This window comes from Schistocerca gregaria, chromosome 5 (genome assembly GCF_023897955.1).
Source record: "Schistocerca gregaria isolate iqSchGreg1 chromosome 5, iqSchGreg1.2, whole genome shotgun sequence".
Lineage (NCBI taxonomy): Eukaryota > Metazoa > Arthropoda > Insecta > Orthoptera > Acrididae > Schistocerca > Schistocerca gregaria.
The window spans coordinates 652,375,813-652,401,154 of record NC_064924.1 but is presented as its reverse complement, the minus strand read 5'-3'; the positions used below and the strand labels follow the sequence as shown (position 1 = coordinate 652,401,154).

General features: G+C 43.3%; 1 pseudogene; it reads left to right on the top strand.

Moving 5' to 3' along the window:
- The first annotated feature begins 4,692 nt into the window (after window positions 1–4,692).
- On the top strand, window positions 4,693–4,810 carry LOC126274387 (5S ribosomal RNA; annotated as a pseudogene).
- The last annotated feature ends 20,532 nt before the right edge of the window (window positions 4,811–25,342 follow it).

Below are 25,342 nucleotides of genomic sequence, written 5' to 3'. Positions count from 1 at the left end.
TTTAGTGCCACGATTGGAAATCGAACAGAAGGGTATAAAAAGGCTATGGTTAAATTTGGAGAGGATATTGAGGCCAACAGGAACGGGAAACAACTCTTGGATTTCTGTGCCAGTATGGGCTTAGTAATCACAAACTCCTTTTTTAAACATAAGAACATTGACCAGTATACTTGGGAAGGCAGGGAAACCAGATCTGTCATTGACTATATAATAACAAATCAGTAATTCAGGAAGGCTGTGAAAGACACACGTGTATTCAGGGGATTCTTTGATGACACTGATCATTATTTAATCTGCAGTGAAATTGGGATTGTGAGGCTTAAAGTGCAGGAGGTCAGGTCCATATGTAGGAGGATAAGAGTGGAGAAACTTCAGGATAAGGAAATCAGGTACAAGTACATAACAGCGATCTCAGAAAGGTACCAGTTACTTCAATGTAGGCCATTACATTGATTGGAAAAGGAATGGACAAGATACAGGGACATAATACTAGAAGTGGCTAAAGAATGTCTTGGAACACTAGTGTGTAAAAGTAGGTTGAAGCAAACAGCTAGGTGAAATGACACAGTCAAGGCAGCGTGTAAAAGGAAAAAGAAGGCGTTTAAAAAATGGCTACATACTAGAACTCAGGTAGACCGAGAAAGTTATGTTGAAGAAAGAAACAAAACCAAACAGATAATTGTAGCATCCAAGAAGAAATCTTGGGAAGACCTTGGAAACAGTTTGGAGACTTTGGGTCAAGCTGCTGGAAAACCATTCTGGAGTGTAATTAGCAGTCTTTGAAATGGAGGTAAGAAGGAAATGACAAGTATTTTGGACAGATCAGGAAAACTGCTGCAGGATACCATCATTTCATGAGGTCCTTGGAACATGTATACGTTATTTGTTTGTATAGACATCTCCATGACTTCCATGTTTACTTGCTGCGTGAGCTCACTCACGTTTCAGTGTCGTGTTTGACTACCTGGTGTGTGGTATCAACGAAGACGCACGGAGGGTTTACGACGATAGAGGAGAGAGCCATGTGGTTAGATGTTGAACTCCATAGGCGACACCATTTTAGAGTTTTTTATATTTTGACGACTATGTGGAGATGCACCTTGGAAGCCACGGCTGCAACAAGGGAAGTAGCCACGATGTTTTAATTTTATTGTCAATTTTATTGTGCCTGGTACATGTTCCATTATAGCGAATTTAAACGGATCTTTTTCTTTTTATTATTCTGATGATGGAAGCTGGACTTCTGAAACGCGTCAATCTTAGTGTCTTACACTATAAACAAGTGGTTGAGCCGATATATTTTATAACATTGACATTCACAGCCACGACCTCTCATCCAGTATGGATAAAATCAAAACTCAAATAATAATGCGTGGAGGGAAGGCGAAGATCTTTTCGAGGAACACTATTGAGAAAATTTATATAAACGTTATTTGAAGCTTACTACAGTTCTATTGCCGCCAGTGTGCATATCGCGTAAGGACTACAGAAATGACATAACAGAGATCAGGGATCGTACAGAGACATACAGACGGTTGTTTCTCCCTCGCTCTATTTGCGAGTGGGACAGTAAAGAAAATGACTTTGCCAGCCTATCGACAATACAAGGAAAGTGGCGTCGAATGCTCCACTGCCGCGATCGTCGGGGCTGACTTGGCTCTCTGGTAGTCGGTTCCTGCAGGCTTGCTGTGAGCAGTGGAACGGCCTGAGCTTGGATCCGGGGCCGTGGACGAAATGGCCCGGGAGCACGGTTTCTAGCCGTTTTGTGCTGTTTTGTTCCTGCAGCCTACTGAGTGCAGTAACATGGCCTAGAATGCAAATATTTGTTTGCGAAGCAGAGAGTTCGTCGGAGGCTGTCTATACCGAGAGTGCGTCACTTGACACATGAAGAATGGCCCGGACATTGCTTATCTGGTTCACGGGAAGACTGTGCCTGGAGTGGGCCGATGTGACTGCGACTATAGTGCACGTCATTTACGACGTCGGCCAAGTTTAGGTTCGTTCTGCGCATCTGACGTCACAAAACACAGTCAGCCAATGAACAGAGAACGACGTTGCCAGAGTTCGACTGCAATGTAGAGCCATGACGAGTGTCATCAGTTTCAGAAACGTTCAGTGAAAAATAAGTAATTGAACAAAAGCAATGTCTTGATAGCACTTTTTCTCTTATAGACAGTTTGGAAAAAAAATTCCTTACAGCAAATGCTTCATATTCGATTAATTGATTACACCAAACAAGCAATAAGCCACCTAATTCAGGCGATAGCAAGGAATGGTGTTTGTACCATTCTCACGAACATCTCTTTTGGCTACAAAGAATGGTGGTAATTGTTTATTTCCTATTGTACCTCAATGAAACGTGAATAATTCATAGTCATGTCAACAGTGTTTCTCAGTATTTTGCTTGATACTTTAGAGTCCTCCAGGAGAGGTGTTGAATGATGAGTTACGTTAGCGTCATGGTTAAGATGATTGACTGGTAAGAGAAAGGTTCTGAGTTCCAACCTTCATCGGTGTTTATATTTACTTCATTTAAAAACAATATCGAAGTGTCTGACTCCATGAATTTTATTGCATTTGACTGTAATTTTTTGAAATTTCTAGTGCTTTATCTCATCATTATAATCATAATAAGTTCTCGGATTTCTAATTTTGCCCTTCAATATTCCTTTTCACAGCTATTAAAAACAATGAAAAGACAAACATAGACTGATCATGTTATCTTTTTTGTTTGTATATCTTCTCTTACGCAGTCGGTGTTTCACTATTCATACTGAGATGTATTCTTTTGCGACAGTATTAAAAGTACTATTTAGAGCAGAATTTCGGCTCATACATTGCTGAGCTACTTGATTGTCTGACACAATTCTTTGCTTCGTTGCTTTGGCAACATATATTCAATGTTTTCGGCGAGTGATCTATGTTTTGGCAAGTATTTCCTGTCCGTAGTGACACTAATTGTTTGCACAATGTACCTCACTGACAATATATTGTATTTTGTATGTTTTATTACGTCCCCGATTCAGTTTTGTGTATTTCGGCTACTTTGGTTTGATCAGAACGTTTTAGAAAAAATGCGAAATGACTCTGGTATAAATAAAATTTGTATTACAGTCGCTAAAGATGGAATAATTCCCAATATTACGTACGACACATATCTGGTACTTAAATTAAATGAGACATAGTTACACAGAAGATTTTATATGAAATTTAGGTATCTTGTCCACATTTCATTCTAAACATTGTGGCAACTAAAATCGACCATACGGAAAGTTTACGCTACGGTCTTTTCTCTGCAACTTCTTAAAAATTTCGTGCAATGGTTTACGACATTCAATGCTCAACAATAACTGCGTTGAACATCGAAACAAAATTAAGTCGTTTATGGGGGGAAGGTATTAGTCAAGAAGATGTTTAAAAATCAAATTTTTGGGCCAAATAGTTTTAGTGAGATCGAATGATAAGTGTGTCAAAGCAGTCGGAACACCATGTGTCTGCACAGGCGAGCAATGCAGGGGAGCACGTCTCTATAGCAGTGAAAGTGTTAATGCGGCCGTGGTGGCTTTACTTCGTGAACTGCGCTTTCCCCCTTAAACGTAAGTCTGCGAACTATACTATACTGTACTGCACTATGGCTCTGCTTCTCTTGGCGCGTGCAGCGTTTGCAACTGGCAACGCAGCAATCTCCTGCGTCTGGGCGGGCATGCGCGAGTCACCAAGATAAAAAATAGAACTACAGTGCTGTGTGAATATACACACAACTTCTTCTAGTAGTTTTCAGGCCTCGAAGTGTGTAGTTAACAGATCCCAATATTTTTATGGATTCTGTGTCACACCACGGTGGCTTTACTTGGTCTTTTGCTAGTTGCATTTTCAAACTAGTATTTTGAAGCACTTCTGTGTCATAATTACGTATTCGCAGCTCCTCCAGCCACTACCACTCCACTGACATCATTACTACTAAATTCCATCTCTACCCTAGAAATGCATACCACTCACGTTTCATATAAAACAATATATAAATATTTATTCGTTGACAATTTACACATGGTCTAGCGTAGCGAGTTTATGAGTATTTTTCTCACGATACCTCCTGCATGTCCGTCACCATATGCCTGCAAAGACATCAAACCAAAATAGGCTCTAGTTTTAGGTGGCGCTTTAGCACCAACCAAACGAGAAGAATTAATCTCTGCCCCCTCAGGCACGGTTTGACTTAACTAAGCCTTCCCAATATTTTTAATCACAAGTTGAGCAGAAAGTAAGCGCCACGGTTCTCGTGTACTTCAGTAAATCGACAACATGATTCTGCTGCCAACAAGCAGAAAAGCAGACACTAACAAGGGGACCGTACCAACTTCCCCTCACCGATTTTATTCTTATAGACAGTGTGTGTAAGGGCACTACTAGTACTTCAACACCGCGCCCGGGTTCCCGGGTTCGATTCCCGGCGGGGTCAGGGATTTTCTCTGCCTCGTGATGACTGGGTGTTGTGTGACGTCCTTAGGTTAGTTAGGTTTAAGTAGTTCCAAGTTCTAGGGGACTGATGACCATAGATGGTAAGTCCCTTAGTGCTCAGCGCCATTTGAACCATTTGAAGTACTTCAACATACGTAAATTAGGAGACGCAACTCTCAACAGTTTTAGAGAAAATCGTGTTTGAATATTTCAGGCGTGCTTGTATACTTTGCAGCCAATAGCCTTGCCCCAGTGGTAACACCGGTTCCCGTCAGATCACCGAAGTTAAGCGCTGTCGGACTGGGCTAGTACGTGGTTGGGTGACCATCCGGAATGCAGACCGCTGTTGGCAAGCGGGGTGCACTCAGCCCTTGTGAGACAAACTGAGGAGCTGCTTGAGTGGGAATTAGCGGCTCCGGTCTCTGAAACTGACACAGGGCCGGGAGAGCGGTGTGCTGACCACATGGTCTGTCCGCCCCGATAGTTGAGTGGTCAGCGTGACGGATTGCCGTCCTACGGGCCCGGGTTCGATTCCCGGCTGGGTCGGGGATTCTCTCCTCTCAGGGACTGAGTGTTATGTTGTCTTCATCATCATTTCATAGCCATCCGGCGCAAGTCACCCAATGTGGCGTCGAATGTAAGAAGACCTGCACCAAGGCGGCCGGATCTGCCCCGTAAGGGACCTCTCGGCTAATCACGCCAAACGCTTATTTCCATTTTAACCACATGCTCCTCCATATTCGCATCCATTTCCGCCTGTGGGTTGAGGATGACACGGCGGCCGGTCGGTACCGTTCGACCTTCCAAGGCCTGTTTCGACATAGTTTAGTTACTTTAGTTTATACACATTGTACTGTTGGTAGAATTCTTGGTATCCGCAGCCGGACGAGTAAACGTCTAGTTTCATTAGCACTATGTCTCTCTACCGAATCTAGTTATCGGTAATGTTTTTGTTTTTCGTTCCCACGTAAGCTTTTAAAGATTGAAATGATTGCGAACTTGGAGTACCAAAGTAATTTCCCCAAGATATACTCCGATAATGCAGCAACACATCGTTTCTTTTTACATGTTGGTGAAGAACCTTGCAAAACGACTGCTGATTATCGTGGCATGACATTAGCGAACACGGAATATAAGCTTTGGGCCAAGACAATAAATCAACGTTTACAAATTATAGTCGCAAATATGTTAGTTGAAGAACAAAATGATTTCAGAAAAGTAAGACCATATACTGATTATGTTCGACGCTTAAATAAATCATTGAGAAAGAAAGTGAGTTCAGTAGGGAAACACGCATCTCATTTACACACTTAGAAAAAACTTTGACCCTGTAGACGGGAAATATTAGGGAACATGTAACACAGGAACTGATATATTCAGAAAATAATAAAGACGACAGGAATTCTATATGAAGGTACAAAAATATGTATAAAGACTAAAAATGCTGTATCAGAAGGCACAGGAAAAACACAGGGTTCGACAAGGGTGTAACTTATCAATCACACTCTCTAATATGCACTCTATCAGAAGGCACAGGAAAAACACAGGGTTTGACCAGGGTGTAACTTATCAACCACACTCTCTAATATGCACATTCAAGGTATGACTGGAACTTGGAAAGAAGAAATTGATCCAGGCTTGGGATTATCAAATAAGACATTTTTTCATACGATGCTGGATTCATGCTGTGGGTTCCTGTAGTCATATCCTAGTTCATGAACTACGGAAACGTATGAGTGGCCAAGTAATTGGTCCCGACAGTCGGGATACCAGTTACTTTTTAATAAGGCAGGGCATCTCGGACATATTCGAGTCGTGGTCACCCTTTTGCTCATACAGCAATCCACAGGTTAGTCCCTCGAGTGTTAGGGGTAATACACAATGGGACACGGGGCAAGTAAGGCTAGCAACCTGCTTTCCTGGTACTTGAAATATCATGCTGACAACAATCAAAGCAAAATGCCTCGGACCTTAGGAGGTGACGGAGACCCACCTGTAACTGACAAACCAGGGACTCCTAAGATACGACTTGGTAAACAAATGGTAAAGAGATGGGCAGCTATTAATATCAGTGAGGGCTACTCTGGGAAGAAGGTAGAGGTGGCAGAGGCTGCAAGTAAGATGGGGCTGGACGTTTTAGCTGTTGGTGGCATTCAGGTAAGGGGCGAGAAAGAAGAGGAAGTGGGAGAATCCAAGGTCTACCTATCAGGAGTCCAAGCAGCAATAGCACAATGGGGTGTAGGGCTTTACATCAGGAAAGAAAAGGGACCCAGCGTAGTTGCAATAAGGTATGTAAACGAACGACTGATGTGGATAGATTTGACCGTTTCTAGCAACAATATTAGGATTGTGTCAGTATATTCGCATTGTGAAGGGACAGATCAAGATAAGATGGATAGTTTTTATGAGGCTCTCAGTGATGTAGTTGTTAGAGTAAAGGACAAGGACAGTGTTCTGCTCATGGGTGATTTTAACGCCAGGATTGGAAATCGAACAGAAGGGTATGAAAAGGTTATGGGTTTTTTAAACATAAGAACATTGCCCTTTATACTTGGGAAGGCAGGGGAACCAGATCTGTCATTGACTATATAATAACAGATCAAGAATTCAGGAAGGCTGTGAGGGACACACGTGTATTCAGGGGATTCTTTGATGACACTGACCAGTTTTTAATCTGCAGTGAAATAGGGATTGTGAGGCCGAAAGTGCAGGAGGTCAGGTCCATATGTAGGAGGATAAGAGTGGAGAAACTTCATAATAAGGAAATCAGGCACAAGTACATAACAGAGATCTCAGAAAGGTACCAGTTAGTTTAATGTAATTATAGTCATTGGAAAAGGAATAGACAAGATACAGGGACACAATACTAGAAGTGGCTAAAGAATGTCTTGGAACAGTAGTGTGTAAAGGTAGGATGAAGCAAACCACTTGGTGGAATGACACAGTCAAGGCAGTCTGTAAAAGGAAAAAGAAGGCGTATCAAAAATGGCTACATACTAGAACTGAGGTAGACAGAGAAAGTTGTGTTGAAGAAAGAAACAAAGCCAATCAGATAATTGCAGCAACCAAGAAGAAATCTTGGGAAGACTTTGGAAACAGGTTGGAGAATGTGGGTCAAGCTACTGAAAAGCCATTTGGAGTGTAATTAGCAGTCTTTGAAAGGGAGCTAAGAAGGAAATGACAAGTATTTTGTACAGGCCTAGAAAACTGCTGGTGAATCCTGTGGATGCCTTGGGCAGATGGAGGGAATATTTTGAAGAGTTGCTCAATGTAGGTGAAAATACGATCAGTAATGTTTCAGATTTCGAGGAAGAATGGAATAGGAATGATGATGAAAATAGGATCACATTTGAGGAAGTCGAGAAAATGGTCAATAGATTGCAGTGCAATAAAGCAGCTCGGGTGGATGAAATTAAGTCGGATATCATCAAATACAGTGTCAGGTCTTAAATGGCTACACAGGACAACTGAAATGGCCTGGGAGTCGGGACAGGTTCCATCAGACTGGACAAAAGATTTAATCACACCAATCTTTAAACATGGAAACAGAAAAGTTTGTAACAACTACAGAGGTATCTCTTTAATCAGCGTTGTGCGTAAAATTTTCTCAGGTATTGTTGAAAGAAAAGTGCGAGTATTAGTTGAGGACCAATTGGATGAATATCAGGGTGGGTTTAGGCCTCTTGGGCGTTGTCAGGATTTGATGAAAAAAAGAGATATTTATTATATGAAAAAAATATGTTTATTGTGTAATAAGAATGAACGAAAATGGGGAAGAAATGGTTTTAAACATTTATGTTATTTACTCTTTCAGTGCGAAATTTGTTGTAGTACCCCTTATTTAAGTGTGGTAATAAAAATTCATTTAGACAGAATTAAGCACATTTAAAATTACGTGAACCTTAGTAACCCTCTCTTCCTGATAAATTCAAACTAACTGATTAATAACCTTTATTTGAAACTTATTTAAATTACAGTTTTTTACGTATTTCTGCCTTGTCACACATTTGCTAGATGCAGTGGGTTTTTAAATGTATAATGAATTCTTTTCCGGCGTTCGCTATGGGACACAAGACTGTCTCTGTAAGCATAAAATGGTTACATTTTGTCAAGCCGACCTGAACGTTTAATTATCATTGACAAAACACACTTCACTATACGTTTAAGTTACTTGTTTTAGAAAGGGAAAGAACCAACAGATTAACAATTTCAACGTTAATTATCCGCCTATGAATGCACAAATGTAAAACCAGTAATGCATTCAGTCAGCCTCAGGATTGCTGTAAAAGAAAAATATTTCGTAATTCACTGCCAATTTTACCTGCTCTCGATTTACGGGTTTGGTTAATATTATAGCGGAACAATTTTTTAAATGTACCGCCGCTTCAAATCGTTCGGTCGTGGCACAGCCCAGCAACACCAACTATAATCGCTAAAAGTGCTGAAAATTCTTTAAAGAAATATTATAGATGACATGGGCAAGCTAATTTACATTATTAATACACAGTTTTGATAAATTATGATGTATTTAGACCATAACAATAATTAAAATTACACACCTTTATAATTTCTCCCTCTAATGGCGGCTAAGGATAGATACAGACAAAAGAAGTCCACTCATTCATATAATGCTACGTCACAAGTTCCTCTCTTCCTCAGCTCTCTAGGAAGACGATAAAGAATACACATTATGTAGCGCAATTTATATTATTGCTGATTGTGAATGTCTCTTTGTAATCTTACAACATTATTTTCCTCTGTGGCTATATTTTACATTTTTCATCGCAGATATTAACATATTTCGTAATTACACTATGAGTATAGAAATATTACAATCGTAAATACATCGAGAATATTATTAAAGAAAATATTAGAATAATAACCAACGGCCTTCACACAAAATTAAATAACATTATTTGTTAAATAATTACAGTACATACGAATTGCTTCATAGCTGCGTACATAGTACAATTAAATGTCTTTTCATTCTATTAATAGTGTGTGTGCTGCCTGGGAACGTTACAAGGACCAGATTTTTAGCTTACAGCAAATAATGGAGAAATGTTATGAATGGAACAGGGAATTGTATCTATGCTTTATAGATCTAGAAAAGGCATATGTCCGCGTTCCTAGGTGGAAGTTATTGTCTGTTCTAAGAGATTATGGAATAGGAGGCAAACTTCTGCAAGCAATTAAAGGTCTTTACATGGACAGTCACGCACCAGTTAGAGTTGACGGTAAATTGAGTTCATGGTTCAGAGTAGTTTCAGGGGAAAGACAAGGCTGCAACCTGTCTCCACTGTTGTTCATATTATTTATGGATCATATGTTGAAAACAATAGACTGGTGGGTGAGATTAAGATATGTGAACACAAAATAAGCAGTCTTGCAAATGCGGATGACTTAGTTGTGATGGCAGATTCGATTGAAAGTCTGTAAAGTAATCTTTCAGAGCTACATCAGAAAAGTAACGACTATGGTATGAAGATTAGCATCTCCAAAACGAAAGTAATGTCAGTGGGAAAGAAATATAAAGTGATTGTGTGCCAAATAAGAGGAACAAAGTTAGAAGAGGTGGACGGTTTCAAGTACTTAGGATGCATATTCTCACAGGATGACAACATAGTGAAAGAACTGGAAGCGAGGTGTAGCAAAGCTAATGCAGTGAGCGCTCAGCTACGATCTACTCTCTTCTGCAAGAAGGAAGTCAGTACCAAGACTAAGTTTTCTGTGCACCGTTCAATCTTTCGACCAACTTTGTTGTATGGGAGCGAAAGCTGGGTGGATTCAGGTTACCTTATCAGTAAGGTTGAGTTTACGGATATGAAAGTAGCTAGGATGATTGCAGGTACTAGCAGATGGGAACAATGGCAAGAGGGTGTCCACAATAAGGAAATCAAAGAAAAACTGGGAATGAACTCTATAGATGTAGCATTCAGGGCAAACAGGCTTAGATGGTGGGGTCATGTTACACGCATGGGGGAAGCAAGGTTACCCAAGAGACTCAAGGGTTCAGCAGTAGAGGGTAGGAGGAGTAGGGGCAGACCAAGGAGACAGTACCTGGATTCGGTTAAGAATGATTTTGAAGTAATAGGATTAACATCAGATGAGGCACTAATGTTTGCACTGAATAGGGTATCGTGGAGGAATATTATAAAGGTGGCTATGCCCCAGACTGAACGCTGAAAGGCATAATCAGTCTTAAATGATGATGATTATGATGATGGTGATGCTTTTCGCAGACCAACTTGTAATTTTTACCAGATGGCGACACTTCGCTACCAACATCCATGGCAGGCTGAAGTGGCGAGCGGTTCTAGGCGCTTCAGTCTGGAACCATGTGACCACTATGGTCGGAGGTTCGAATGCTGCCTCGGGCATGGATGTGTGTGATGTCCTTACTTTAGTTAGGTTTAAGTAGTTTTAAGTCGAAAGGACTCATGACCTCAGGTTTTAACTCCAATAGTACTCAGTGCCCTTTGAGGCACAGATCCAAATGAAAACTGCACCAGATTTATAAAGAATATAGCATAAAAATATCTGTTCCGAAAACAAAAGTGTTGGCTTTCTAAGGAACAAAATCGCTGATAAGTTAGAACACAATAGAAAACAATCCACTGAACAAGTTATGCAATTCATTTACCCGGGATATATTATAAGCCTGCAGAGGGAACTCGACATTGACTACAATTTGCGGAAATATCAAATGTTCTGCGGAACAGTCAATAGGACACTGAGAGCGAAGTGAGAAAAAAAAGAAAAATAAAGTCTTATTAGCTAATGGCCTCCCCAACATAGTTATTTGGAAGCGAAATCTGGACAACTGCTAAAAAGCGAGAAAGTAGAAAAGAAGCGGCAGGAATGAAATTTCTAGAAGGATTGAGGAATGGTTGTATAAGTTTAGGTAGACTTATAAATGTTGACATAAGAGCACAACTGGAATATCTACAAGGATTGCCAGATTCAACACTACCCAAACAAGCCTAACATTTTTAAACTTTTAGCTACAAGATCCGTAGAAATACAGAGAAAAAGATGGTTGGATACTTAGAAGACAGAAGAGGCTTGTGGCCTAGACCATGATTAAAGAATAGGAGTACAAAATCAGTATATCAACTTGTTCTTCCTGTCTCCTTTACATGTGGAATTATTACCCCTTGTAAATGCATACAAAACATTATGGATGCTAAACGATTTGCGTTTTTGTGCTATTAAGGCAAATTAAGTCTGGCTCTTGAGACTGCAAGGTGGGAGTGGAGTAACAGTGGCGCCTGCGAGACTCGCCGCCGCCTCCCTGCGCGCCAGCAGAGGCAGCGCCTGCGGCTGCCGCTGCCCGCGAGACCGCCGGCTTCCCGTAATGGCGGAAATCCCAGCGCTCCGCTGCGCACCCCGTACACTTAATGCGCCACGCCAAATTTTCTGCCCGGCTCGGTGCTGAGTAGTGGCGCTAGTCGCTTCCGCCTGCCGCAGCGGGCCTCGCACCGGCCGAGCTTGTCCCTCGGGCAAACACACGGAACCAGGTGCACACCGCTGCCTCGCATGGGGCAGAGCTGCTAGCGCCTGATGTTTAGCCTACCGGCCAGCAGAAGTGCGAACACCAGGGTCATCAGTGTCCTTACTTGGCCACGTCACGAGCAGCTCATACGGTCTGTTGCCCTAGGCTGTACCGTTCCTTTGCACTGCTTCTCGAATTCAATGTCGCTTCAGTGCGCAGACACATCGAGATGTGTTTGCTTTTCTCTGTGTAAACATTGTACAAAATATAGAAGGATATAACTTTCTTTCAAATAACAACGTTATGGTGTAAAACACACACTTGCCGACGAATGAAATTTATAACACCATATGAATTTAAAAATAAGACTTTTGAGACCCGAACATACATAGTTTTATTTATGCCGAACTATACGAAAAATACATGTCAGATACAAAGAACATATTTGTAAAAGTGAGATCAGTAAGTCCACATTCTCACTGCATCTGGTAAATGCTTCAATTAGAGAGGATTTTTTACAATTGTTGGTCGAAACTGACGAAGACTGGCGTATCGATATTGTAGAACTAGAAATTTATTCACGTTTGCGGAAAGAGACTTGTACAGTTTTAAATGAAAAAGCCGATAGGAAAAATACGGAAACCGAACACAACGAGACTCCAAAGGTCACCCAGTAGAAAAGCGTATCAATGTCTCCAGGCAGCCTGGACAAACATCTAACGCAGGAGCATTTCCAGACCTTCATAATGGTGGGTAAATTGTGTGAAAGGAGTAAGAAAATGTTTTGAAATGTGAGAAAAAATATGTAGTTTTCGACATGGTACACTAGGTCATTAGAGCATGCGCAGATACCCACTCTTATCATTTATAGCGGTATGCTGCACACACCTTCAATGAGGGGGTTGAATGTCTGTGGAGGAGTGACAGCAGATGTTTCCTGAGAATCGAAACCAGATGCTTTAACTAGTACCTCGACGTCTTACTTTAACGAACACTCTCTTGCTATAATGTGTAACTGACTGAAGGTTAGCTCGTATCAAGTACAGAACATAGTGTTCATTTTAACTAAAGACATTGGAGTATCAGTGTCTCGAAAGCTACACATCGGGTCAACAGAAGTCATAACTGGAATTTGTTTGTCTCAGAGGGGGACATCCAACGGTACCACACTCAATCCCCCACCACACCCCGTGTTAGGATGCCATCGTGCGACACTGAAGTCTTAATTGGGGACCCAATATTTTTATTTCGTATTAATATTTTACGGCAAAATCTACAGACGTTTTGTCCGAGGCATCTTTTAGCCTTCGGCACAGATGGCTCTATTATCGGAGGAATAGAAAGGGATAAACAATCGTAATTTACGACGTGCTACTCAGTGGCCCTTGTACATCCAATGGACGTGAGACCCCACCACTATGGTGCGAGGGTAGGAAAGGCTAGTATTTCACAACTTCCAATCGGAACATCAATTTACCTCGTTGTATTCCTTCGAGGTATCGAACAGGGGATTACTCGACGCGCCTCTGTGACCGTGTCTCGAGGCGTAGACTACCCTACTTTCCCAGTGACAGTACGTGTTGCAAGGTAGTGTCACCAACTTTAATATTAACATTGCGAATCCGGTTTCCAATAGGGGCTATGACATACTGACCTGTACTACTCTCGAAGCATGGAGATGAGGTCTCACCTGCCAATTGGATATTCAAGGGCCGTTGAGCAGCACGTTGTAAATTACGATTGCTTACCCGTTTCTATTGCATACGCCATCTGTGGCGAAGCAAAGAAAATGCCTGAGAAAAAACGTATGTGGATTTTGCCATAAAATCGTAAGGAGAATTTTTTGATGCGATGTATAGTTTTCGAATTATTTCAATGTCTTGCGCTAGTATTTTTCTCCCCCTGCGTATAGTTTAGTTGCGAGAAAGCTATACCGCGCAACACAACTCACCCGTTAATTGTATACGGATCTAACGCATAAGTTCGGTATTGGCATCAACTGTACTTACAAATTTTCTCTGTAGCAGTGCTAATGTGTGACACACTGCATCATCACCCTCGGGCTAGTGACGCTTCAAAGAGCAAGTGCCGATCCATGTGGGAAAAAAGGGCCTGAGTTCAGAAATTCATTTTAGGTGGAAAGTGGCTCACTGATGTCCCATTACCAACAAATTTCAGCACAATCTTACCCATTCCACCGTGGACGCGTCACATGATGGGAAGGCAGTAACATTGGCTGTTATCCAAAGTTCACTCCTTCTGACACGTCTGCGACGGAGGGCAGAACAGCTACATCTAGCTTTGAAATCCCGCAGTTTTCTTAGGGGTGGGAGGGAAACATTTCTGAAACACCACGGAAACGTCTCAAGGGTGGCGTAAAAGGCGTCAATGAACCCACGTCTTCCCTTGGGACGCTGATCACTATACATCAATCAGCTGAAAATGACAGATCACTGTACAATGAGCAGTAAGATGACGTTCTGGACAACCCTTGACACAGATGACTCTCCCGTGGACGTTTCAACCCTTCCCTAGGGAGACTTTGGGCTTCAACCCAACTGACCGTGATGTGACCCCTTTCGAGTGAAGTGCTACCGCAATTTTTGCTGTGGTGTTCAGAGTGGAAACACTAGGAGGCTTTTGAAATCATTCAGCGATATCTGAACGTGATCTGAAGCAACAAAGGATGTTCCCGCTTTTTCAGCCCTATTGTTTTGCGCCCTTCTTTGGGTGAACACACGGAACTGCGATACAGACATATGAGAGAATAAAATGGCAAAGGGTCTCGCAATCTCCTCCCTCCTCCACTGAGTTCTGCAGCATCCTCGATGTCACCGAAGCACTTTTGTTGCCCATTTTAAAAATGCTTCTGTACAGAGACAGCTATGCACTGACACCAAGACGCCAGTGTAATAGGCGTTCCTTAGATTTAACATTCAGCAAAACGTTAGTTCAGCAACGTAGTGCCACTCGGCTGAGATGTGTGGAAATGGTGTTGTATTACACCAGAACCTAGGAATGAATGAATGGCTTCCTTTGCACAGAAACATATTTAAAGTGCATGTCGGACATGCATATAAGGTACTGAGTGTGTTCACTAACTGTGTGCACTTTCCATTTTTTTTACGCAGATATTAATTACGCACCCCCCCCCCCCCCACCCCCACCCCCCCGCCCCTTCCACCGCTCCCTGTGACCATGCTACATGAGGTCGCAAAGCACGGTGGCTGATAAAGTATAAGGACTCCTTGCTGCCTCTGATCAAGCGTATTCAGATTCCGTCTAATAGTTCTGAATGGTCCCTAGTGTTTCGGCCGTCTAAACCAGAGCAAACATTTGTGCGGCGCTACACTCCGAAGAGGTCAGATCACGTTCATTGGGGTTGCAGAGCTACAACGCCTTCACAGAGGAACTGAAATGTCCATTCCGTGTCAGCAGTGTCAAAGGCTTTTTGTCGATTTCTACCACAAAATATGTGGGAATCAAGTCCTCCTTTACAGCAGTCTTTGAGGCCTTACTGTGTCACTTCTGAGGTGCGGTGTGCGTGAAATATTTTCCGGGGCCACCCGTAAGTAAACTGTGTGATTTCAACGCTTCGCTTCGCGATTCTGACCTCTATCGCAGAGGAGTGAAGAGAAGGGGTCAGGTGTTAGTAAGAGATGATGTGACGATCATAATATGACACGTCCAAGCTGGTACTGAGCAGCATTGTGGTGCAGTTAGGTGCCAATCTGACATCACTGAGCCACTTTACACCTCCTATAACTGGGCTCTGGCCTCTGTCCACATGTGTCGACACCTTTCTGTCTGAAGCGTCGTGGAGCCCCAGGGCGACGTCGATAAATGTTCGCCCTATTGCAGAAGAGAAGTATTGGTACTTTGAAAAATTTCAAACTTGCGCGTAGCAGTGGAAGACAATTACGTGTTTCCGAAAACGTGTTTCATTAAACGTGTAGCGCATGGATGCTTTCTCCTTGTCGTCCCATAGATGAGATTCATAACGTAAAGTGAAAGAGACACCTGAATTCTACCACCGTATTATTTAGTCTTAAAGTGATTAACACTGTGAAGTAGAGCTTTGGTCCATATTTACTGTACTCGCTTATGTATTCCACGCACTCTCAATCACTTCAGAGCGTGTTAAGTACGTCAGAGAAACTGTGTCCGGAGACCTGACATATTTCCCACCTGCGTATACCTTATTGCATGAACAATGTACTAATAATTTATTCGAAAGCGAGTCTGCAAAATGTGCACTACGCTATAGCTGTCTGGGGTTAAAACTCTCGGGAACAATTTCTTGAGGTAGTCAGATGTTTGACTGAGTTGATGCCGGTTTTAGTACCAGCACTTCTGCCGTGGTTTCACAGTACTTAGTGTCCGTTAATACAGTGTTCAAAATGACGAGATAGTTAATAGTGATGACCACCATGCTACCAACGCACGTACCGCGAAAGCACGACAAAAATACTAATTTGGGTTCGTAAGTGGGCATATAGATGGTCAATTCCTCCAGCTATTTTTCCAAATATTGTTGTTGTTGTGGTCTTCGGTCCTGAGACTGGTTTGATGCTGCTCGCCATGCTACTCTAACCTGTGCAAGCTGCTTCATCTCCCAGTACGTACTGCAGCCTACATCCTCCTCAATCTGCTTAGTGTATTCATCTCTTGGTCTCCCTCTACGACTTTTACCCTCCACGCTGCCCTCCCTAAATTCGTGATCCCTTGATGCCTCAGAACGTGTCCTACCAACCGATCCCTTCTTCTAGTCAAGTTATGCCACAAACTCCTCTTCTCCCCAATTCTATTCAATATCTCCACATTAGTTATGTGATCTACCCATCTAATCTTCAGCATTCTTCTGTGTCACCACATTTCGAAAGCTTCTATTCTCTTCTTGTCCAAACTATTTATCGTCCATGCTTCACTTCCTTACATGGCTACACTCCATACACGTAATTTCAGAAACAACTTACTGACACTTTTCGAATAAGCAAAGGAAATGGTTGAAATGCCTCTAATCATTATGGGACTTAACATCTGAGGTCATCAGTCCCCTAGACTTATAATTACTTATACCTAACTAACCTAAGGACATCACACTCATCCATTCTCGAGGCAGGATTCGAACCTGCGACCGCAGCAGCCGCAGCACCAGCGCGGTTCCGCACTGAAGCGCCTACAACCACCCGTCCACAGCGGCCGGCGCAAAGGAAATGTCTATTAGTAGCATACTGTACCCTCCAAGCGGTACCATGCTTAATGTTTATCTAGATGTAGCTGGTGGCACCTCTACATCTGCGTCTACAAATCGAAAGCTACCTTGCTGATTATTTTCGAGTTACGAACTGTTGTTCTTCTGCCCTTAGTAACTGAAATCGTGTGAAAAGCACTGCTTGTCTTTGGATTTTCTCTACTTCTTTCAGTTCTACAGGGCAGGGCAAATAACAGTGATCGAGGAATCAGAATTTCAGTTGAGCCGTGTATGGCTCGTGTTCCCACCAATTATGTATTTTACACCCTGTTTTTAAAGTACTTCCACCTCACTACGTTAATTTAAATCACTGCTGTCACTGAGTGGATGCTTTGCCTGACCGTGAGCGGCGGTAGCAGCTTGTATCGATATATCCCCTCTCGTAGTCTCTTTGCTTGACTGCTGTTACTTCCCTGTCGTTTTCTGCTGCGAGGAGTCAGTTGGTCGCAGTTCGGAAAGAGAGTTCGGATCGCCAGTTCGGCTTCGGAGTTGGAGGCAGTTGGGATTGCGAATTCGGGCAGTCAGTCAGTTGGGACATGTCTGGAGCACAGTCCGGACCTGAATGTCCGGGAGTAGCAATGCGGCACTAGAGCAGTCGGATTGGAGCAGCAGTGAGGGCTGCGTCGATATGACCATACCCGCCACGCATCACTTGACCCGTGTCACGGTCTTGATGGATCGTTCATGAGTCGGCTGTGTTTGTGGGTGTGTGTGCATCGACTCTCGATTTGTCTTCGTGAGTGCTTATTTACAGTTTGGCATCGTTCATGTCTTCGTGAAAGTGTTTGTCAGGTTGTGTGAGTAGTTTGTGGGAATTTGACTGACGAGTTATTTTTAATGTTGTCCGTGTATTGGCTCCGAGAGGTCGGTCGTCTTATGGGGCGACGTGTAACTCGTTTTCTGAGCGCTTCTGGGCCCCTTCATTTACCATCATGTGGAACTTGGGCCGGACCTTTCCTGCTTCAGGGATGTCGTTTCGCCAGTGGGCGTGTCACCACTGCATGGTTGGGCCCGAGTCAGTATTTCCGCCTTCGTATGGCTGGGTGTGAGTGGGTAACACACCAGCAGTCAGTCGCGACCGAACAGCCGTCGCGACGAACTAGCACGAGTCGATCGGTTGTTGCGGATGTCGGTCGGTCCGTGGCTGTTCCCTGGTTAGGTTCCGACGGGTCAAGTATAGCTGGGCTCACCACCTGTCCCACATAAGTGAACGAAGGCCTCCTGAGTGCCACCGGGGTTTAATTAACTGCTCTCAACTATTTTAAATTTTACGCTTATGGTTATTGTTGTTTCTTAAAGTTTCGCTAAATAAATTTATAAATTTGCCTTTCAAGCTTAAACACTACGGTCCCCTGCCTTTAAGGATTATAGTAATATATTTTGAAATTTTGAAGTTTGATTTTTGAAATTTTGAAGTTTGATATTGACCCTCAGCCATTGGTATTGCACCTTGTATAAGTTGTTTCTTTAAATTATTTCATTGCTATCTTAATTGGATTTTTATCTTGTTGATTTTTAAGATTTCTTGCTGTTAAACATGTTGGCCTTTGCCTTTAAAGGTCTATGGTAATGTATTCTAAAATTATGAAAATTAATTGTTGCCCTCAGCCATTTGTATAGCACTTTGCGTATATTGTTTTTCGAATTATTTTATTTGCTATTTTAATCGGGTTTTTACACTCCTGGAAATGGAAAAAAGAACACATTGACACCGGTGTGTCAGACCCACCATACTTGCTCCTGAAACTGCAAGAGGACTGTACAAGCAAAGATCACACGCGCGGCACAGCGGACACACCAGGAACCGCGGTTTTGGCCGTCGAATGGCGCTAGCTGCGCAGCATTTGTGCACCGCCGCCGTCAGTGGCAGCCAGTATGCCGTGGCATACGGAGCTCCATCGCAGTCTTTAACACTGGTAGCATGCCGCGACAGCGTGGACGTGAACCGTATGTGCAGTTGACGGACTTTGAGCGAGGACGTATAGTGGGCATGCGGGAGGCCGGTTGGACGTACCGCCGAATTGCTCAATACGCGGGGCGTGAGGTCTCCACAGTACATCGATGTTGTCGCCAGTGGTCGGCGATAGGTGCACGTGCCCGTCGACCTGCGACCGGACCGCAGCGACGCACGGATGCACGCCAAAACCGTAGGATCCTACGCAGTGCCGTAGAGGACCGCACCGCCACTTCCCAGCAAATTAGGGATACTGTTGCTCCTGGGGTATCGGCGAGGACCATTCGCAACCCTCTCCATGAAGCTGGGCTACGGTCCCGCACACCGTTAGGCCGTCTTCCGCTCACGCCCCAACATCGTGCAGCCCGCCTCCAGTGGTGTCGCGCCAGGCGTGAATGGTGGGACGAATGGAGACGTGTCGTCTTCAGCGATGAGAGTCGCTTCTGCCTTGGTGCCAATGATGGTCGTATGCGTGTTTGGCGCCGTGCAGGTGAGCGCCACAATCAGGACTGCATACGACCGATGCACACAGGGCCAACACCCGGCATCATGGTGTGGGGAGCGATCTCCTACACTGGCCGTACACCTCTGGTGATCGTCGAGGGGACACTGAATAGTGCACGGTACATCCAAACCGTCATCGAACCCATCGTTCTACCATTCCTAGACCGGCAAGGGAACTTGCTGTTCCAACAGGACAATGCACGTCCGCATGTATCCGTTGCCACCCAACGTGCTCTAGAAGGTGTAAGTCAACTACCCTGGCCAGCAAGATCTCCTTATCTGTCCCCCATTGAGCATGTTTGGGACTGGATGAAGCGTCGTCTCACGCGGTCTGCACGTCCAGCACGAACGCTGGTCCAACTGAGGTGCCAGGTGGAAATGGCATGGCAAGCCGTTCCACAGGACTACATCCAGCATCTCTACGATCGTCTCCATGGGAGAATAGCAGCCTGCATTGCTGCGAAAGGTGGATATACACTGTACTAGTGCCGACATTTTGCATGCTCTGTTGCCTGTGTCTATGTGCCTGTGGTTGTGTCAGTGTGATCGTGTGATGTATCTGACCCCAGGAATGTGTCAATAAAGTTTCCCCTTCCTGGGACAATGAATTCACGATGTTTTTATTTCAATTTCCAGGAGTGTATCTTGTTAAGATTTATTGTTGGAGGTCTTCAGCAGTGAAAGGGCTGCTAAATTACAGTAAATGACAATTATAAGCAGGAACTGACCTCAACCCTTGGCCCTTTCCACAATGCTATTACCTGTTCTGCCCAGCGTGTTTAGTTGGCGTGTCACCAGGGTAGAAAGAAACACAGCAGATGAACGGAAATACAGTGCTAACCTGATTACAGAAGATGTGGAAAGTTACCACCATTTATCGTTTTGCAATTTTGTGTCCTTGTCAGCAAGTTCCTGAACCCGGATGGAAGCTGTACTGCTGGAATTGCTGCAGTCTCATCCGAAATGTTCTGCTGCAGTTCGTGAACACTATGAGGATTGTGGCGATACACCCTAGACTTGAGAGCTTACCACATAAAGCAATTTTACACTGGCAGATCAGGTGATCTGGGTGTCAAGCTAGGGCCACGACTATATTGGCATCTGCTAACAACTCTGTCAAGACGGTGTGAATATGATCCATTTGCTCCATACTGTTGGAAGTAACTGCAGGTCTTTTCCTCCTTCATTAAGGCTGCCACAAATGGTATCCACTGGTCCGGGCCCCTTTTATTTGCTCCACTCTGTAATAGGCAACGGTTAAAGACTTGGGAGCAATAATCAAGTACTGGACCAACGTTTGTTGTGTATGCTACTTCCTCCTTTTCTGGACGACACTTGCCGTTTATGCTTATGTGCTCTCGAGCATCCCGCGCACTGCACAAAGCTCGAGGTTCACAGATTGCTTGTGTACTCGGTCGGCGCTGGTGGATCCCCACTGAGTCACAGCGGCTCGCCGGCTGCTGGTGTTAGATGTGGCTGAGGCTTCCTGGGAGTCCTGCATTATCCCCTGCACCAACCAGCCAGGGCTTAATGTGGCGGACTCCCTCCCAGCACCCCGCTCTAATTTAGCGACTCAATTAGCTCACCTCTCGCGCTGCCGTTTGTTGCGAATTCTTTGTGACGCTCCAGCGTTAATTAATACCCGTGCGTGTGTTTGTTTGGTGGGGGGGGGGGGGGGAGGGGGGCGGTTAACTCAAGTGCTTAGGTTTCATGTGTTGGTTTATCGTGAAGCTGTCTTCGCTAGACTCCACAAAAGCGTGCAACATGTCTCTATTACATCACTGACTGGCTGTTAGTCATTTGGATTTCATGGACTTCCGTCATTTACTTAGTGAATGCATCAGCAAGTAGTATTGGCTTCAGTGTTTTATTTTCCGTTCTAGGTGCGTTGAGGTTGAAGTCCATTGACGACTGCCAACGAATACATTCTCCACTTTAAAATCATTATCTGTGGGCAAAAGCACACCACTAAAAAGCAGTACAGTCCAAATATAGAATGAGAACCATTAAAGCAAGATAAAAAAGGAAGGGCAGTGAAGTTATTAGCTGTGGTTACAGTATAGATTCTCTTAATTCAGTATACCTCACTTACAACAGGGTATTCCACACATTTAGGTGCACATTCGTTTGGTGAAACAAGTAACTAAATGTAAAAAAATTACATTATTACTAACGTGATCAGCTACGTCTAATAGCAACGTCCAAAGTACTTGACAATTTTTCACAGTGACGACCACGAGTCTCATTGGATATACACTGCCTGATAAAAAAAATGAACCACCCAGACCACATGATTGATAGGTACTGTAACTTCTCAAACGTACGAATCACCAGTTTCTGCGTATACGATCAAACCTGCAATTCCCTATGAAGGGTAGAACACCCACTTGATTACACCAGTGTTCTCAATGATGCTGGGGGTAAAATCTGTAAAGGAAGGCCGGCCGTGGTGGCCGAGCGGTTCTAGGCGCTACAGTCTGGAATGGATGTGTGTGATGTCCTTAGGTTAGTTATGTTTAAGTACTTCTAAGTTGTAGGGGACTGATGACCTCAGCAGTTAAGTCCCATAGTGCTCAGAGCCATTTCAACCACTTTTTTGTAAAGGAAAACAGAGACTGGAATACATCCAGCCCAAAGTTGAGGATGAAGGTTGAAAGTGCTGCTCTGAAATGAGAACAGCTCGTGACAGGCTGCTTCAATCCAGTCGCAATAGCGATGAGAAAAACAAATTACTACCTACTTCTTAGGTAAATTTCGCTCGTACTCACTTCATGAAGAGTCATATTGTCAGTGAGGTATTTTAACAACTACATTAGTATAGTGTACGAAGAGTTACATGCTGTATTATGAATGTTTTTCAAATGCATAGGTACTTATCAGCAACCTCCGAAATCGCGGTTGCTAATGTTTACTTGTGCGACAGTGTTCGACTCCGAGGTAATTTGTTCGAGTCATGACCATGGACATGATTTTCGTCTCTTGCGGTGGTGGAGTGTTCTCGAATATAGGCGCAGATGCCATCGTTCTGAAATGACCCCTATACCTCTCCGTATTATATAGAGGGATGATGGTGTGTAACTGGTGGTGTGTCATTCGAGTAAGAACCTTAAGCGCAGACTGCTCTTCGGTGTTATTCGAGAGGAGGACTATGTTCCACTGGTTTTCGCTTTGTCCCTTCTTTCTGCATCATACGACTCACACACGACACTATTCTGTACAAACGTCTGTTTCAGTATCTTACAATCAGTAGATACTTGTAAGGCACTCTTCGAAATTAGAAAGAAAAGTTGTTAATGTGCGCGAAGAGAGGAAACGGTCCAATAAAGTGACTCACTTACCACTCTGTATCTTCAAGCCTATCTGTCAAATGCCTATAATTTACTTTCTGCTGCTGAACAACTACTTAAGCAAAAAACAGCAGTTATCTCCTGCGGTTTGTAAATTTTCAGGCATGAATGGCTACTTCCATATTGAACAACGCCTTGTCAGTTAAATTAATTCCACATGCGGAGATATAAAAACGAAATCTCGTTCTTGTAGAGGACTTCGAGGACTAGTTTATGAATAACTTACGCATCTATAAAAACAGAGACTACATGAGATAAACTTGCTTCAATGACTGTATTTCGTATGTTCTTCATTATGAGTGTGATTAAATGAAACATGAACATAAAAAATCCCTTAGAAATTAATATGCTGTCGTACGTACCTGATGACGGTAAAAAATGACGATATATTTGTTGATTTTCAATGATTTCACAAGGAAGAAATCCTGTGAAGGCACTGGACTTGAACATCGTGTTCATTGCCATTTCATGAACATTTGGAGGTGTTTGGTCCGGGAGCAGAAATTTTTGTGATGAAATATAATTCAAATAAACACGATGGTAAAGACACATTAATAATTATCTGCTTTCACGATGACTCTGGTAAGTGAGAGCTATCATGTGCTCACATATCCGATAATAATCAATGACACCAGCAACTTCTCTGTACAGTTCATTGTGCATTCAACGATCCAATACAAAATGTAACATTCTTTAACACAATAGCCGGAAGCGATGTATTTTGTAAGGTCTCTTTCCCTTATAAAAAGTGTTTATCAATTTTTAGAGATCGGTTATTTTATTCCTCAGAACAAGAATAGTAACTTTCACATTAGTCTCGCTACTGTATAATTAATTTATATAAATAAGCCAAAAATTGTGAATGCACTGTATCAATATTTAGAAACATTTAGCAGAAATATTTGCTTTCGTGATGCGGGAAACGGTTGGTGTCTAGATTGGCTGGGGTACGAGCAATAGGTGACATCAAACTAGGTGTAACGGAATTTATTATCCAATATAAACAACCCAGACTGCACACAGAATAATAATCAACCAAAGAACGTAGTGTAGTAAATCAGAATATCATTTATGACCAAATACATTATAATATATCTTTGATACTCGACCCCTGGAATCAATCAATGTTACGATAAAGAAAGCAGAGGTTAATACATCAAAATAGGAACTCCCGACACCTAGTACGAAGTGGAAGAGAAGCAGTAAATTGGCCCCTCTAAATTCATTCAACCTACAATAAAATGGACAAATATTGATACAATCATATAACGACACTAAGACAAAGAAGAAGAATAGAATAACCAATAGAGTAGCATACTCTACAACATAACCTTGAAACGTACCCAATCTAGCCCACATATTATACAATACTGGCAATTCAAATGCTACAATATTCACAATAAAACCAACCAAGTGTACACTCCGCTGCACATGCAAGATACGAATAAGAAAACAACGAAATCCAAAAATAATGTCAAGTAAAATCTCACTAGAGACACTAGTACAACGAAACCCAAAAATAATGTCAACTAAAATCTCATTAGACACTCTTCTAGCAAGTAGAAATTCCTCCACTCAAGACACTAGTCCAGCTGTGACATCGTTGTGTTTTAAAAATGTAATTACTAGGTGACTCTATCATATGCACTACGGTCTATCACTGGTTACACCAAACACACTCTCCTCTTTCGTGTACAAAAGCGATCCACGACAACCACCTACTCACCCCCGGCTGCGGTGATGCCCCTGTCTCCTCGAAGCTACGCACCATCCGCAGCTCCGGCCTCAACGATGCCCTGAGTTGACTGCCAGTCACCAGCAGTCTCAGCCGCCTGTCCCACAGGCTGCCTCTTGCTTCCCTCCAGCAGCTGTTTTCGTACTCCAAGTCGCTAGTAGTGTTCTCCTTAGCTGGTGGTGTCGAACTGCTTTTCTCTCCACCGTAGCCACCACTATGATGGCACAAGCGGGAGTCCCGTCATAAGGGGGTAGTCCCGTCCTCCGACGCGGAGCTGCGCTGATACAGGCAGTTCTCTGGGACAGCCACCCCGAATCACCAACAATGTCGACTGGGCTGTCATGAACGGCTCTGGAGTCGCACCAACGGGTCACCCGTCGCTGTCCATGGCCCCTACACGGGCCTCCAAGATATTGTTGACACTGCAGTTACGGTTACAGGGTGTCCTCGGCTGTCATACTTGGCGACATTTCACTTCGGCTTGTAGCTGCATTCAAAAAACTGATAAACATGTCGCCAGTAGTCACCAACGGTGGCAAGAGCACCAGTTCTGCGCTGGCGCCACCAGACGTTGCGCACGGAATTCAACTGTAAA